Below are 13,861 nucleotides of genomic sequence, written 5' to 3'. Positions count from 1 at the left end.
ATCCAATTATGTTATAATTTATATTATTTGATAAATACAATGAAAGTATCATAAAAAGACTCACACTCTTTTGAATATAAAGAAAAAAGATGGAAGAGAGATTTGCTATACCTTTTTTGTTTTAGATGGAGTCTTGCTCTGTTGCCCAGGCTGGAGTGCAGTGGCACGATCTTGGCTCACTGCAACCTCTGCCTCCCTGGTTCAAGAAATTTTCCTGCCTCAGCCTCCCAAGTAGCTGGGACTATAGGCACCTACCACCACGCCCAGCTAATTTTTTGTGTTTTCAGTAGAGACAGGGTTTCACCATGTTAGCCAGGATGGTCTCGATTTCCTGACCCCGTGATCCACCTGCCTCGACCTCTCAAAGTGTTGGTATTATGGGTGTGAGCCACTGCACCCAGCCTGCTGTACTTTTTAATACAGTTTTTGACTTTTGAACCCATGTAAATGTTTTACGTATTCAAAAATAATTTTATATCAGAACAAAAAGTAAACTCTAAAAGTAGTGAACCTACAAAATGTATCAAACTAGCAATGCAGCAGCGTATATTGGCATTTTATTATTGATTCTGACAGTCTGTTTCAACTAATACATCTTAGTCTTTGACAGTATTTCTGGATTTAGGATTCTGGTTAGGCAATTTTTTGCACTTGGAAGACAGCCCACTACTGTCTTCTGAACGTTTTAGCTGACGAGAAGTAGGATAACAGCCCTACTTTTGTCTTTTTTCATGATAATTTATCCTTTTTTCTTTGTATTTAAGACCTCTCTTTGTCTTTGATTTCTGCAGTTTTAGGATGGTATATTTATTTTCTTCATTTTTTAAAAATAGGGATGGAGTCTTACTGTGTTTTCCAGGCTGGTCTCAAACTCCTGGCCTCAAACAATCCTCTTGCTTCTTCCTCCCAAAATGTTGGGATTACAGACATGAGCCACCATGTCCAGTCTAGTGTGATACATTTAGATGTTAGTTTCTTTTTATTCTACTCGGGAGTCACTGGACTTGGGAAACTTAATAGAATCTGTTACTTCACTTCAACAAAATTCTTGCCCATTTTATTTTCTCTCAGTCCATTCTTTTGAGACTCTGATTAAATAATTGTTATACAATCTATGTATATGTCTATTTCTGGGCTCTGTTCTTTTCCATTGTTTGTATATATTTCTCTCCTCTCTCAAATACTACCCTATTTGATGACAGTAGCTCTACCCATAGTATCTTGAAATCAAGTAGCGTAAGTCCTCCAGATTTGGTATTTTTTGAATTGTTATTGCAATTCTCTGTCTTTTGCATTTTCATTAAATTTTAGGATTAGTTTGTCAGTATCTACAATCACATCACCTGTGAATATAATTTTACTTCTTCTTTTCCAATCTGGATTTATTTTCTTTATTGTGCCTTTTTGCACTCACTAAAACAGTTCTAAATAGAAGTGGTAAGAGTGGACATCCTTGCCTTCTTCCCAGTCACAGCAGAAAGCATTTTGTATTTCATCATTGAATATATATCAGCTATAGATTTTTTAGAGATGATCTTTATCAGGTTGAGGAAGTTTCCATCTGTTCTTAGGTTGCTGAAAATTTGTTATGGATAGGTGAACCTTTCAGATTTTTTTTTCCTTTTTCTTTTTTTGAGACGGAGTTTCGCTCTTGTTGCCCAGGCTGGATGGAGTGCAATGTCGTGATCTAGCCTCACTGGAACCTCTGCCTCCTGGGTTCAAGCAATTCTCCTGTTTCATCCTCCTGAATATCTGGGATTACAGGCATGCACTACCATGCCCGGCTAAATTTGTATTTTTAGTAGAGATGGGGTTTCTCCCTGTCAGGCTGGTCTCGAACTCCTGACCTCAGATGATCCACCCACCTTGGCCTCCCAAAGTGCTGGGACTACAGGCATGAGCCACTGCGCCCGGCTCCTTTTTCTTTTTTAATTGTATTTTCTTTTAGTAGAGATGAGATTGTGCTATGTTGCCCAGACTGGTCTTGAACTCCTGGCCTCTAGTGATCTTCCTACCTCAGCCTCGCAAAGCACTGGATTACAGACATGAGCCACTCTGCCCATCCAAAATTTTCAGATTTCTTTTCCAGATATACTGAGATGATCAAATATGGCTTTTCTCCCTTATTTTGTTAACATAGTGAATTATTTGAATGCTCAACTAACCTTGTATTTCTGGAATAAACTCTACTTAATCATGATGTATATATATTTTTATGTATTTCTGTGTTTGATTTTCTGGTGTTAATGATTTTTTGTTAATTTTTGTTTATGAGAGAGATTGGTCTATAATTTTCTTTCCTTGTAATGGCTATCTGATTTTAGTATCAGGGTAATACTGGCCTCATAAAATAAGGTTGGGATTATCTATTTTCTGAAACAGTTTGTTTAGGGATGGTATTATCTTCTTTAAATGTTAAATAGAATTCACCAGTGAAGCCCTTTGGATCTAGACTTTTCTTTGTGGAAAGGGTTTCTGTTTGTTTGGTTTGGTTTGGTTTGGATTTTTTGTAGAGAAGGGGTTTCGCCATGTTCCCCAGGGTGGTCTTGAAATCCTGGACTCAAGCAATCCTCCCACCTTGGCCTCCCAAAGTGCTGGTATTACAGGTATGAGCTACCACACCTGGCCCATGGGAAGGCTTTCAGTTACAAATTCAATTTTTTTTTTTTTTTGAGATGGAGTCTTGCACTATCGCCCAGGCTGGAGTGCAGTGGTGCGATCTCTGCTCACTACAGCCTCCACCTCCCAGGTTCAAGCGATTCTTCTGCCTCAGCCTCCCAAGTAGCTGGGATTACAGGCACCCGCCACCACGCCCAGCTAATTTTTTGTATTAAGTAGAGACGGGGTTTCACCACATTGGTCAGGCTGTCCAGGCTGGTCTTGAACTTTTGAGGTCAAGTGATCTGCCTGCCTCAGCCTTCCAAAGTGCTGGGATTGCAGGCTTGAGCCACCGTGCCTGGCCTTATGTGGTTTTTTTAAAATTTTTATTTTTAACTTATTTATGTTTTGAGACAGGGTCTTACACTGTCACCCAGGCCAGGTTGCAGTGGTGCAATCTCAGCTCACTGCAACCTCCACCTCCCGGGCTCAAGACATCTTCCCACCTCAGCCTCTTGATCCTGTTGTTAAACTCCCTTGAGTAGCTGGGACCACAGTCATATGCCACCATGCCAGGCTAAATTTTGTTTTTTTAATTATTATTATTTTTTAATTTTTTGAGACAGAGTCTCACTCTGTTGCCCAGGCTGGAGTTCAGTGGTGCAATCTTGGCTCACTGCAACCTGTCCCTCCCGGATTCAAGGGATCCTCCTGCCTCAGCCTCCTGAGTAGCTGGGATTACAGGCGCCCACCATCACAACAGGTTGATTTTTTTATTTTTGGTAGAGATGGGGCTTCACCATGTTGAACAGGCTGGTCTCGAACTCTTAAGCTCAGGCAGTCCTCCCACCTCGGCCTCCCAAAGTGCTGGGGTTACAGGTGTGGTCACTGTGTCTGGCTCCTTGTGTGGCTTTAGTTATACATTTATACACATTTTGTTTTCCTGTATATGTTCTATCTTGGTGAATATCCCATGCATACTTAAAGAATGTGCCTTCTCTATCATTTTTTCTTTTTCGAGATGGGAGTTTTGTTCAGGCTGGAGTGCAGTGGTGTGATCTTGTGGTGCAACCTCTGCTTCCTGAGTTAAAGCGCTTCTCCTGCCTCAGCCTTCCAAGTAGCTGGGATTACAAGCATGTGCCACCATGCCTGGCTAATTTGTATTTTTAGTAGAGATGGGGTTTCACCATGTGTTGGCCAGGCTGGTCTTCAACTCTTGACCTCAGGTGATCCACCTGCCTCAGCCTCCCAAAGTGCTGGGATTACAGGCGTAAGCCACTACACCTGGCCTGCTCACGTTGTTTTTTAAGTGTCATTTGGATCAGGTTTGATTCTTTTGTTCAGGTCTTCTTCACGCTTACTGATTTTTCTGTCTGCTGCTCTATTGATTTCTGAGTGGGTAGAGTTGAAATCAACAAATGTAGATTTGTCTTTGTTGTTGTTGTTGTTGTTTTTTTAGCTGTATCAATTTCTATATCATTTTTTGAGAAGCTCGGTTAATTAAATGCATATGCATTTAGGATTATGGCTTGATGAGTTAACCCCTTTATCATTACTCAGTGTTCTTACTTTATCTCTTGTTATAGTCCTTGTTCTGAAGTGTGCTTTGTCTGAGAGTATTAAGTCCTTCTGGTTTCATATTATGAAGGATGTTCACTGTGTACTGGTTGCCATTTTAGCCCACTATATTTCGGACTGCATTTTTACTACTTGCCTGAGTCCAGTGAGTCAAAACATTCATAACCACAACAAGTTACGTGAAGCCCAGTTTTATTACCCACAGATAGGCAGCAAGGGACAGGAGAAGCCTAGCATTCGTTGCAAATCAGTCCCTCAAGGCTTGGGAAAGCTGCTTAGATTGGGTAGTCTCTTGTCTGTAGCCCATAGCTGAGGACCCAGGAAAGAAGGTTTTATGTCCCAGGGGTACCATGATTCATCGGGCTAAAGCATTGAAGGATATCCTGTTTGAGGGTGGAGGAAATGACAGGAACAGAAACTGAGGCTCTTCCAACCAGCTCCTCCTTGTCTCAGGATGCTTCATTGTCAGCATGGTATATAGTTACACAAAGGTGTGGGGCGGGGCAGGGAACTGGCTTGATTCAAGGCCACCTGGAGAACTGCCCTGTACATATGCTTATTGTTTGAATGTGTATCTGTTAGCATCTTGGTTTTTTTTTTCCTTCCCTTAACCTCTATATATTTGAAGTAGATTTCTTGTAGATAGCACTTACTCTTTTTTGTTGTTGTTATTTATGTATGTAAGACTCAGTATCATTAGTGGTATTGACAGGACCACGGACGGCACTATTTTGCATTATATATATCCTCTCCTTTGTCTGCTGTGGATGTTGGAATAAAGTTGCTTTGCTGGTGGTGATCCATCTCATGACCCTGTCATTAAACTCACTTGTGTTGTGATCCAAAGTGTGTAATAAGAGACTTTAAGTCCACATAAGTCTTTTGTGGAGCTAGGCAATCAAGGAAGTGCCAGCCATTCCTAGCCCACAATGTCGAAACTTAAGCCCTGCATTATGCTTAGGTTTAGAAACTAAAACTTCACAGAAAGGAGATAACAAATCATATTCACATCTCAAAACCCAAAAGCTTGAAACATTTCATTTGTAGAAAAAAGGAATAAGAGGCCAGGTGTGGTGGGTTATGCCTGTAATTCCAGCACTCTGGGAGGCTGAGACAGGCGGATTGCTTGAGTCCGGGAATTTGAGACTATCCTGGACAACATAGTGAAATCCTGACTCTACTAAAAATGCAAAAAATTAAGTGGGGTATGGTGGCACAGGCCTGTAGTCCCAGCTACACAGGAGGCTGAGGTAGGAGAATCACCTGATGCTGAGCGGTTGAGGCTACAGTGAGCCAAGATCATGCCACTGTATTCCAGCCTGGGCAACCAGAGTGAGACCCTGTCTTAAAAAAAAAAAAAGCGGGGGTGGGGGATGGGGGTGGGAATAAGGCCAGGCACCATGGCTTATGCCTGTAATCCCAGCACTTTAGGAAGCTGAGGCAGGAGGATCCTTTGAGACCAGCCTGGGCAATATAGTGAGACCCTGTCTGTTCACAAAAAAAATAAAATTATGCAGGCATGGTGGTGCATGTCTGTAGTCCCAGCTACTCAGTAGGCTGAGGTGGGAAGATTGCATGAGCCGGGAGGTTGAGACTGTACTGAGCCAAGATCACGCTATTGCACTCTAGCCTCAGTGACAGAGCAAGATTGTTTCAAAAAAATAAATAAATAAAATAAAATCAGAATCTAGTAGATTCATTTTAAGTCTGCTTACTTTTGTAAGTGTATAATTTATGGGCTATTGTGTCAGTCATGTTTTTGTTTTTTTTGAGGCAGGGTCTCACCTATTGCCCAGGCTGGAGAGTACAGTGGTGCAATCTTGTCTCACTGACGCCTCAACCTCCCAGGCTTAGGTGATTCTCTCACCTCAAGCCTCCTGAGTAGCTGGGACTACAGGTTCATGCCACCACACCTGACTACTTTTTAAATTTTTTGTAGAGACAGAGTTTTGCCATGTTGCCCAGGCTAGTCTCAAACTCCTGAACTGAAGCAATTCACCTGCCTTGGCCTCCCAAAGTGCTGGGACTACTGGCATGAGCTACCACGCCTGTCCCAGTCAGTCATGGTTTTTGACTATAGTTATCTAAACATGTTTCATGATTTCAGCAAACACAGTCAATTAGATTTAGATGGGTAAGGAGCATTAAACCTAAACAGCTCTTTAAAATGCAAAAAATATGACACTGGAAGTGTTAGTTGCTCCAGCTTAATTAATAAACAGGTAGTTTCATTGTTCAGCTTGTTTTCTGCACATATTCTTACCTGTTTGTATTGACAAAGAGAAGCAATTTATAGAAACTATACTGGCTTATTTGTTTTAATATTTCTCTTTGAAGTTGATTCTCTCTCTGCCTTTGTGACTTCATATTTTTTCTTATAAAAAGGAGAGTTGGGCCGGGCGTGGTGGCTCACGCCTGTAATCCAAGCACTTTGGAGGCCAAGGCGGGCAGATCACCTGAGGTCGGGAGGTCAAGACCAGCCTGACCAACATTGTGAAACCCCATCTTAAAAAAAAAAAAAAAGGAAAGTTGATTTATGTTTCCCCAGTATTCTACTCTTGCCAGGATAGTGTGTCAAAAGAGTCACTTCCTTCATCCAGACATTGAGATACCATCGTCCATTGGTCTCTTAGTGTCATTAGGCAATTTTGCTGTCTAAATATTATAGGGTGTACTTACACAAGCCTTTGTGGTATAGCCTGCTATACATCAAGTGAATATGTACAGTCTGTTGCTCCTAGGCTACAAATGTGTACAGCATGTTACTGTACTGAATCCTGTAGTATTCATCTGTAACACAATGGTATTTGTATATCTAAATATATCTAAAACCTAGAAAAATACAGTATAAAAATTTTTTTTAAAAAAAGCTACACCTGTGTAGAGAGCACTTACCATGAGTGGTGTTTGCAGGACTGGAAGTTGCTCTGGGTGAGTCAGGTAGTGAGTGATGAGTGCATATGAAGGGGGCCTAGAACATTACTATATACTTTTATATGACTGACAGCTCAGTAGGCTTGTTTATATCAGTATCACCCTAAACACAAGCATTGCACCTCAATATTATCTATATTACCACAGCTTTCACTAGGTGATAGGAATTTTTCAGCTCCATTATAATTTTTTTTTTTTTTTTGAGACAGTCTCTGTTGTCCATGCTGGAGTGCAATGGCGTGATCTTGGCTCATTGCAGTCGCCGCCTCCTGGGTTCAAGCAGTTCTCCTGCTTCAGCCTCCTGAGTAGCTGGGAGGCTGAAGCAGGAGAACTTCATGCCCAGCCTTCAGCTCCATTATAATTTTATGGTAGCACTGACATATATGCGATCCATTGTTGGTTAAAAACTGTTATGCAACGGCCAGCTGCAGTGGCTCACACCTATAATCCTAGCACTTTGAGAAGCTGAGGCGGGCAGATCATGAGGTCAGGAGATTGAGAGCATCCTGGCTAACATGGTTAAACCCCGTCTCTGCTAAAAATTCAAAAAATTAGCCATGTGTGGTGGCATGTGCCTATAGTCCCAGCTACTTGGGAGGCTGAGGCAGGAGAATCGCTTGAACCTGGGGAGGCGGAGGTTGCAGTGAGCCAAAAACACGTCACTGCACTCCAGCCTGGGTGACAGAGCGAGACTTTATCTCAAAAGAAAAAAAAACAAATACAAAAAATGTTATGCAGCTCGTGATTGTATTTACTGTGTAATATATAGTGCTTTGTTTTTCTATTACTGAAAAAAGATACACCTGAGGCTTGGGAATGAAGTTCCGGTAGAGATGTAAATTTGGGATTTACTAACATTTGGTCTCAATTGTTCCTTATTAGGTAGAGGTACATCCGTGACTCAGAATTTATTTGTAGCCTTAGAGATCATACTTGGAGAGAATCAATGTAGATGAGATTGTGCTGGTCCTCATCTACCTGATTTAGAAAGAGCCAGCTATTGTCATCTGATTTTAGTTGGAGAGTACAGGGCTTACTGCCTAGGTTAACCGGGTACCATCTTAGGTTAGACCTGTTCTGTACATTTACTGATGTAATCCTTACAACAGTTGTGCCTCAGAGTTGTTCTAATGGAACTGGCATATTGAGCACAGTAACTAGAACACAGCAAGTTCTCAATAGGATAGCCATCATCATGATTACCATGTATTACTGTTTCACAGAAGACAAAACAGAGGCTCAGAAAGATTGTTTAGGAGTTACAGAGCAATCAACGAGGAGGGCTGATCTAGGTCTTGTACAGCTTTAAAGTCCATGCTACAGCTCCATTTAAATACTTACTATGTAGAGTGTACACATAACATGTCATCAGTGGTTGTGAGACCATGGACCAGTCATAGCACTCAGTTTTCTCATCTGTAAAATAGGGGTAACACTTAATGCACTAGAATTAGGTTGTGAGAATTACTAGACCTCAGGCTCTCTTCTAACCCTAGAAGGTAGCCAGTGGGTCTTAGACTGGGCCTGAGGCCTCATTTGTACCACCCAGCCTCATTTGTACCACCCATGTCCACCTCCTCTTAGGCCTTAGAAACTGGTTAAGGAAAAATAGGTTTTGAAGGTATTAATAGTATTAGAGAGGAGCTGCTTCCTCTTTTCTCCTTTCTAGGCATAGCCACTGTCAGAATTTTGTGTTAATCATTCCCTAGCTTTTCTTTATAGTTTTTTTTTTTTTTGGAGTTGGAGTTTTGCTTTGTCTCCCAGCTGGACTGCAGTGGCGCGATCTCGGCTCACTGCAGCCTCTACCTCCCGGGTTCAAGTGATTCTCCTGCCTCAGCCTCCTGGGTAGCTGGGACTACAGGCGCCCACTATCACGCCTGGCTAATTTTTTTTTTTTTTTTGTATTTTCAGTAGAGACGGGATTTCACCATGTTAGCCAGGATGATCTTGATCTGCTGACCTCGTGATCCACCCGCCTCAGCCTCCCAAAGTGCTGGGATTACAGGCGTGAGCCACTGCGCCCGGCCCCTCTTTACAGTTTTATCAACTATGTGCACTTTCTTACACAATATTTAATTTGGATTTTACCATTTTTGAACTTTAATGGAATATAGTATGTATTCTGAAATTTACAGTTATTTAACATTTTGGAGGATTCAGTCACATTGATATGTATAGATTAATGCATTCATTTCTTTGCTGTGTAGTATTTCATTATTTGAATATGCCATAATATTTTGTTTCTAATGTTCATGGAATTGTGGATCACAGGGTAGGTGACTGGTCATGATGGCTCATGCCTATAATCCCATCCATTTGGGAGGCCATGGTGGGAGGATCACTTAAGGCCAGGAGTTTGAAACCAGCCTGGGCAACATAGTAAAACATTGTCTCTAAAATTAAAAATTATATATATAATTTTTTTTTTTTAATTAGCTGGACTTGGTGGCATGTGCCTGTAGTCCCAGCCATACTCAGTAGGCTGAGGCAAGAGGATCCCTTGAGCCCAGGATTTCACGGCTGCAGTGAGTCATGATTATTCCACTATACTCCAGCCTGGGCGACAGAGTGAGACTTTGCCTCTAAAAAAATAAAAAATAAAAGGGTTTTCCTTTATTCATTCAACAGATATTTATTGAGCACTGTATGTGCCAAGTACTAAAGAGTTAAATCCCTGACCTCATGGAGTTTACCTTCTGTTTGAGACAAGCAATGAACATAAATAAATGAAATAGAAGGATGGTGAAATGAAACAGAAAGAAAAGAATTAGAATAGGATATGGGGGATCAGGTGTGTAGGAAGGTGCATGTTGTGTGTAGACTTCATCAAAGGTGATATTTGGAAACAAACTTAAGGAGGTTATGCACCATTTAAAAATATTGCCTAACCAGAGGAAATGGATATCTGTGGCCATTAAGCACATAGTGATACATGATTAAAGTAAAAATGTCTACCCTTCTTAGAGAATTATTTTTTAGTTATACACATTTTCTAGAAGTATAGATATAGCCTAGATGCTGTTCTCTACTGATTTGTGTAAAGAAGCTACAAATGTGCTCAGATTTGGAGGAATAGAAATTACACATATTTTACAGGTAAGAAAGTACTATTAGGTTAGCATTTATTCGGATTTAAATTCCTTTAGGTCAAAGTCATAATTATACACCAATGGAATTCGTTCCTGTCAGACATGATGGGATGCATTAACCTGTAGTTTTCTAAGACACTTTTTGTAGAGTACAGTAGTACACAGTACATGGAGTCTGGGGTTAGTTGGTTATAGGTTCAAATCTCAGCATCACTAATGTGTGACCTTGGTCACACACACACCCGGGCTGGAGTGCAGTGGCGCCAATTTGGCTCACTGCAACCTCCACCTCTACCTCCCAGGTTCAAGCAATTCTCCTGCCTCAGCTTCCTGAGTGGCTGGGATTACAGGTGCCCTCCATTATGCCTGGCTAATTTTTGTATTTTTAGTAGAGACAAGGTTTTCACCATGCTGCCCAGGCTGATCTCAAACTCCTGATCTCAGGTGATCGTCCACCTTGCCCTGTCAGAGTGCTGGGATTACAGGCATGAGCCACTGTGCCCAGCTAAAAATCTTTTTTTCCCCTTTTCTCTTTTTCCTTTTTTTTTCCTCTCCTGATAATTCACAGAACATTAACTTTGTATCTTAAAATAATTATAGGTTCATGGGAAGTTGCAGAGAAGTCCCATGAATCCAGTTGTACCAATGATTATGGCTTACATTACTGTAGTACAATATCAGAACCAGGAAATTGACACTGGTTCATGAGCGTGTATAGTTCTGTGCTACTTAATCACATGTGTAGATTTGTATAACTACCATCACAGTGAAGATACAGAACTGTTTTGTTACTACAAAAAGTTCTCCTGGCAGGACATGGTGGGTTACACCTGTAATCCCAGAACTTTGGGAGGCTGAGGCAGGAGGATCATTTGAGGCCAGGAGTTTGTGACCAGCCTGGTCAACATAGCAAGACCCCATTTCTGAAAAAAAAGAAATTAGCCAGATGTGTTGGTGCGTGCCTGTATTCCCAGTACTTTGAACCCAGGAGTTGGAGACAGCAGTGAGCTAACATCACATTACTGCATTCTAGCCTGGATGACCCTGTCTCAAAAAAAAGAGCGAGACCCTGTCTCAAAAAGAAAAAAAATAGTTTTCCTTCGGGCTGCCCCTTTATAGTCACACCCACCCTCATCCTCAACCCCTGGTTTCAGAGAAACATTAATCTGTTTTTTGTCTCTATAATCTTGTCATCTTGAGAATGATACATAAATGAAATCATTCATAGTGACCTTTTGAAATTGGCTTTTTTCCATTCAGAATGATGCCCTTAAGATCCACCCAGTTGGTTGTATGTATCAATGGTTCCTTTTTATTGCTAACTAGTATTCTGTGATATGGATATATACCAAGTGTATTTAACCTTTTTTCTTTTCAAGGCAGGATCTTGTTCTGTCTGCCAGGCTGGAGTGCAGTGGTGCAATCACATCTCACTACAGCCTCAGTCGCCCTGGGCTCAGATGATTGTCCCGCCTCAGCCTCTGTGTTAGTAGGAACTACAGGTGCATGCGACCACAGCTTGCTAAGCTTTTAAAAAAATTTTGTAGAGATGGGGGTCTCACTGTGTTGCCCCAGGGTGGCCTTGAACTCTTGGGCTTAAGCAGTCCTCTTTCTTTTGCCTCCCAAAACTCGAGGATTACAGGTATAAGCCACTGTGCCTGGCCAATGATTAATGTATTTGAGAAGATTTTGGCTCTTCTGGCTCTTATGAATAAAGCTGCCACAGATGTTTAAGTTTTTGTATGGACTTAAGTTTATTTCTCTGGATGCCTAGAAGTGAGATTGCCAAGTCATATGACAAACATGTTTGATTTTTAAGGAAACTGTCAAACTGTCCCAGAGTGGCTGTACCATTTTATATTCCCTACTGTGAATGTGTGTATGTCTTCATCTGTGAAATAACTCTTTTTGTCTGTTGCCCATTTTCAATTGCTTTTTGCTATTGCGTTTTGAGAGTTCTTTATGTATTATAGTTACGAATCCTTTGTCAGATTTGTGGTTTGCAAATATTTTTCTCCCAGTCTTTTCATCCTTTCACAGTCTTTCTGCAGAGCAAAAATTTTAAAATTTTTAAAGTCAAATTCATCAAGATTTTTCTTTTATGGATTGCTTTTGGTATCATGTCTAAGAATTCCTCACTTAAGTCCTAAGTCCTTAAGATTTTCTCCTAATGTGTTATTCTAAAGGTTTTATAGTTTTATATTTTACATTAAAATTTTCCACTTCACTTTGAATTAATTTTTATGTAAAATACGAAATTTAGGTTAAGATTCCTTTTTTTTTTTTTTTTTTTTTTTTTTGCCTTTGTATATCTGGATATCTAGTTGTTCCAGCACAATTTGTTGAAAAATCTGTTTTTATTCCATTGAATTGCTTCCATACCTTAATCAAAAATCCGTTTGGCTTACTTGTGTATTTCTGGGTTCTGTTCTTCCCCGCCCCCCATCTGTGTGACAGTCCTTCCCCCGTTAACCACCGTCTCAGTGACTTTATCTCTAGAAATTATAAAATTGAGCATAGAGATTCTTATCAGTTCTTTTTCAAAATTGATTTAGCCATTCTAGTTCCTTTGCCTTTCCATGTAAAATCTTAATCTTTTTTGAGACAGAGTTTTGCTCTTGTTGCTCAGGCTGGAGTGCAATGGCATGATCTTAGCTCACTGCAACCTCCGCCTCCTGGGTTCAGGCAATTTTCCTGCCTCAGCCTCCCTAGTAGCTGGAATTATAGGTGCCTGCCACCACGCCCAGATAATTTTTGTATTTTTGTTAGAGATGGGGTTTCACCATGTTGGCCAGGCTGGTCTCCAAACTCCTGACCTCTGGTGATCCACCTGCCTTGGCTTCCCAAAGTGCTGGGATTATAGGCATCATCCACAGTGCCCAGCCATAATCTTGTCTGTATCTGTAAAAAAAGTCTTGCTGGGATCTTGATAGGAATACATTAGTCTATAGGTCAATTTGTAGAGAATTGACATCTTTACTATCTTGAGTCTATGAACACATTATATCTCTCTAGGAATTTAAGTCTTCTTCAGTTTATCTTACCAGGATTTTATATTTCTTAGAATAAATATGCTATTGTGTTTCTGTCAATCAGTTGACTCTACTTATGGGTCTATTTCAGGTTCTCTATTCTATTTTATTCAACTAGGTGTCTATCCCTTGGTCAGTAACACACATTCCTGATTACTGTAGCTTATATAATAAGCTTATTGTATAAAGCTTATTTAATAAGTCTGTAAATTGAGTAGCGTGATTCCTCCACTGTATTCTTCTTTTTTTTTTTTTTTTTTTTTTTTTTTTGAGACGGAGTTTCGCTCTTGTTACCCAGGCTGGAGTGCAATGGCATGATCTCGGCTCACCGCAACCTCCGCCTCCTGCGTTCAGGCAATTCTCCTGCCTCAGCCTCCTGAGTAGCTGGGATTACAGGCACGCGCCACCATGCCCAGCTAATTTTTTGTATTTTTAGTAGAGATGGGGTTTCACCATGTTGACCAGGATGTTCTCGATCTCTTGACCTCGTGATCCACCTGCCTCGGCCTCCCAAAGTGCTGGGATTACAGGCGTGAGCCACCGCGCCCGGCCCTGTATTCTTCTTTTACAGTAGTGATTTAGCTGTTACAGTGCATTCACATTTCTACATAAATATTAAAATAATCCTAC

At 40.8% G+C, this 13,861-nt stretch overlaps 2 protein-coding genes across 3 annotated transcripts in view; one reads left to right on the top strand and one right to left on the bottom strand.

Annotated features, from left to right (window-relative positions):
- Nucleotides 1-13,861, top strand: part of TRIM24 (tripartite motif containing 24) — a 120,674-nt gene that overhangs the window by 29,531 nt on the left and 77,282 nt on the right. The gene's annotated exons all lie outside the window — the stretch shown is intronic.
- The window catches only part of SVOPL (SVOP like), a 181,885-nt gene continuing 176,326 nt past the window's right edge, over nt 8,303-13,861 (bottom strand). The window contains exon 14 of the mRNA XM_064373072.1: nt 8,303-8,526. The gene's annotated coding sequence lies outside the window, so the exon portion shown is untranslated. The remainder of the gene's footprint in view (nt 8,527-13,861) is intronic.

The sequence above is a fragment of the Aotus nancymaae genome, unplaced genomic scaffold, assembly GCF_030222135.1.
Source record: "Aotus nancymaae isolate 86718 unplaced genomic scaffold, 86718_ANA_hifiasm-v0.15.2.pri h1tg000002l, whole genome shotgun sequence".
Taxonomy (NCBI): domain Eukaryota; kingdom Metazoa; phylum Chordata; class Mammalia; order Primates; family Aotidae; genus Aotus; species Aotus nancymaae.
Note: the sequence above shows the minus strand (reverse complement) of the source record. Positions and strands in the feature narration are given on the sequence as shown.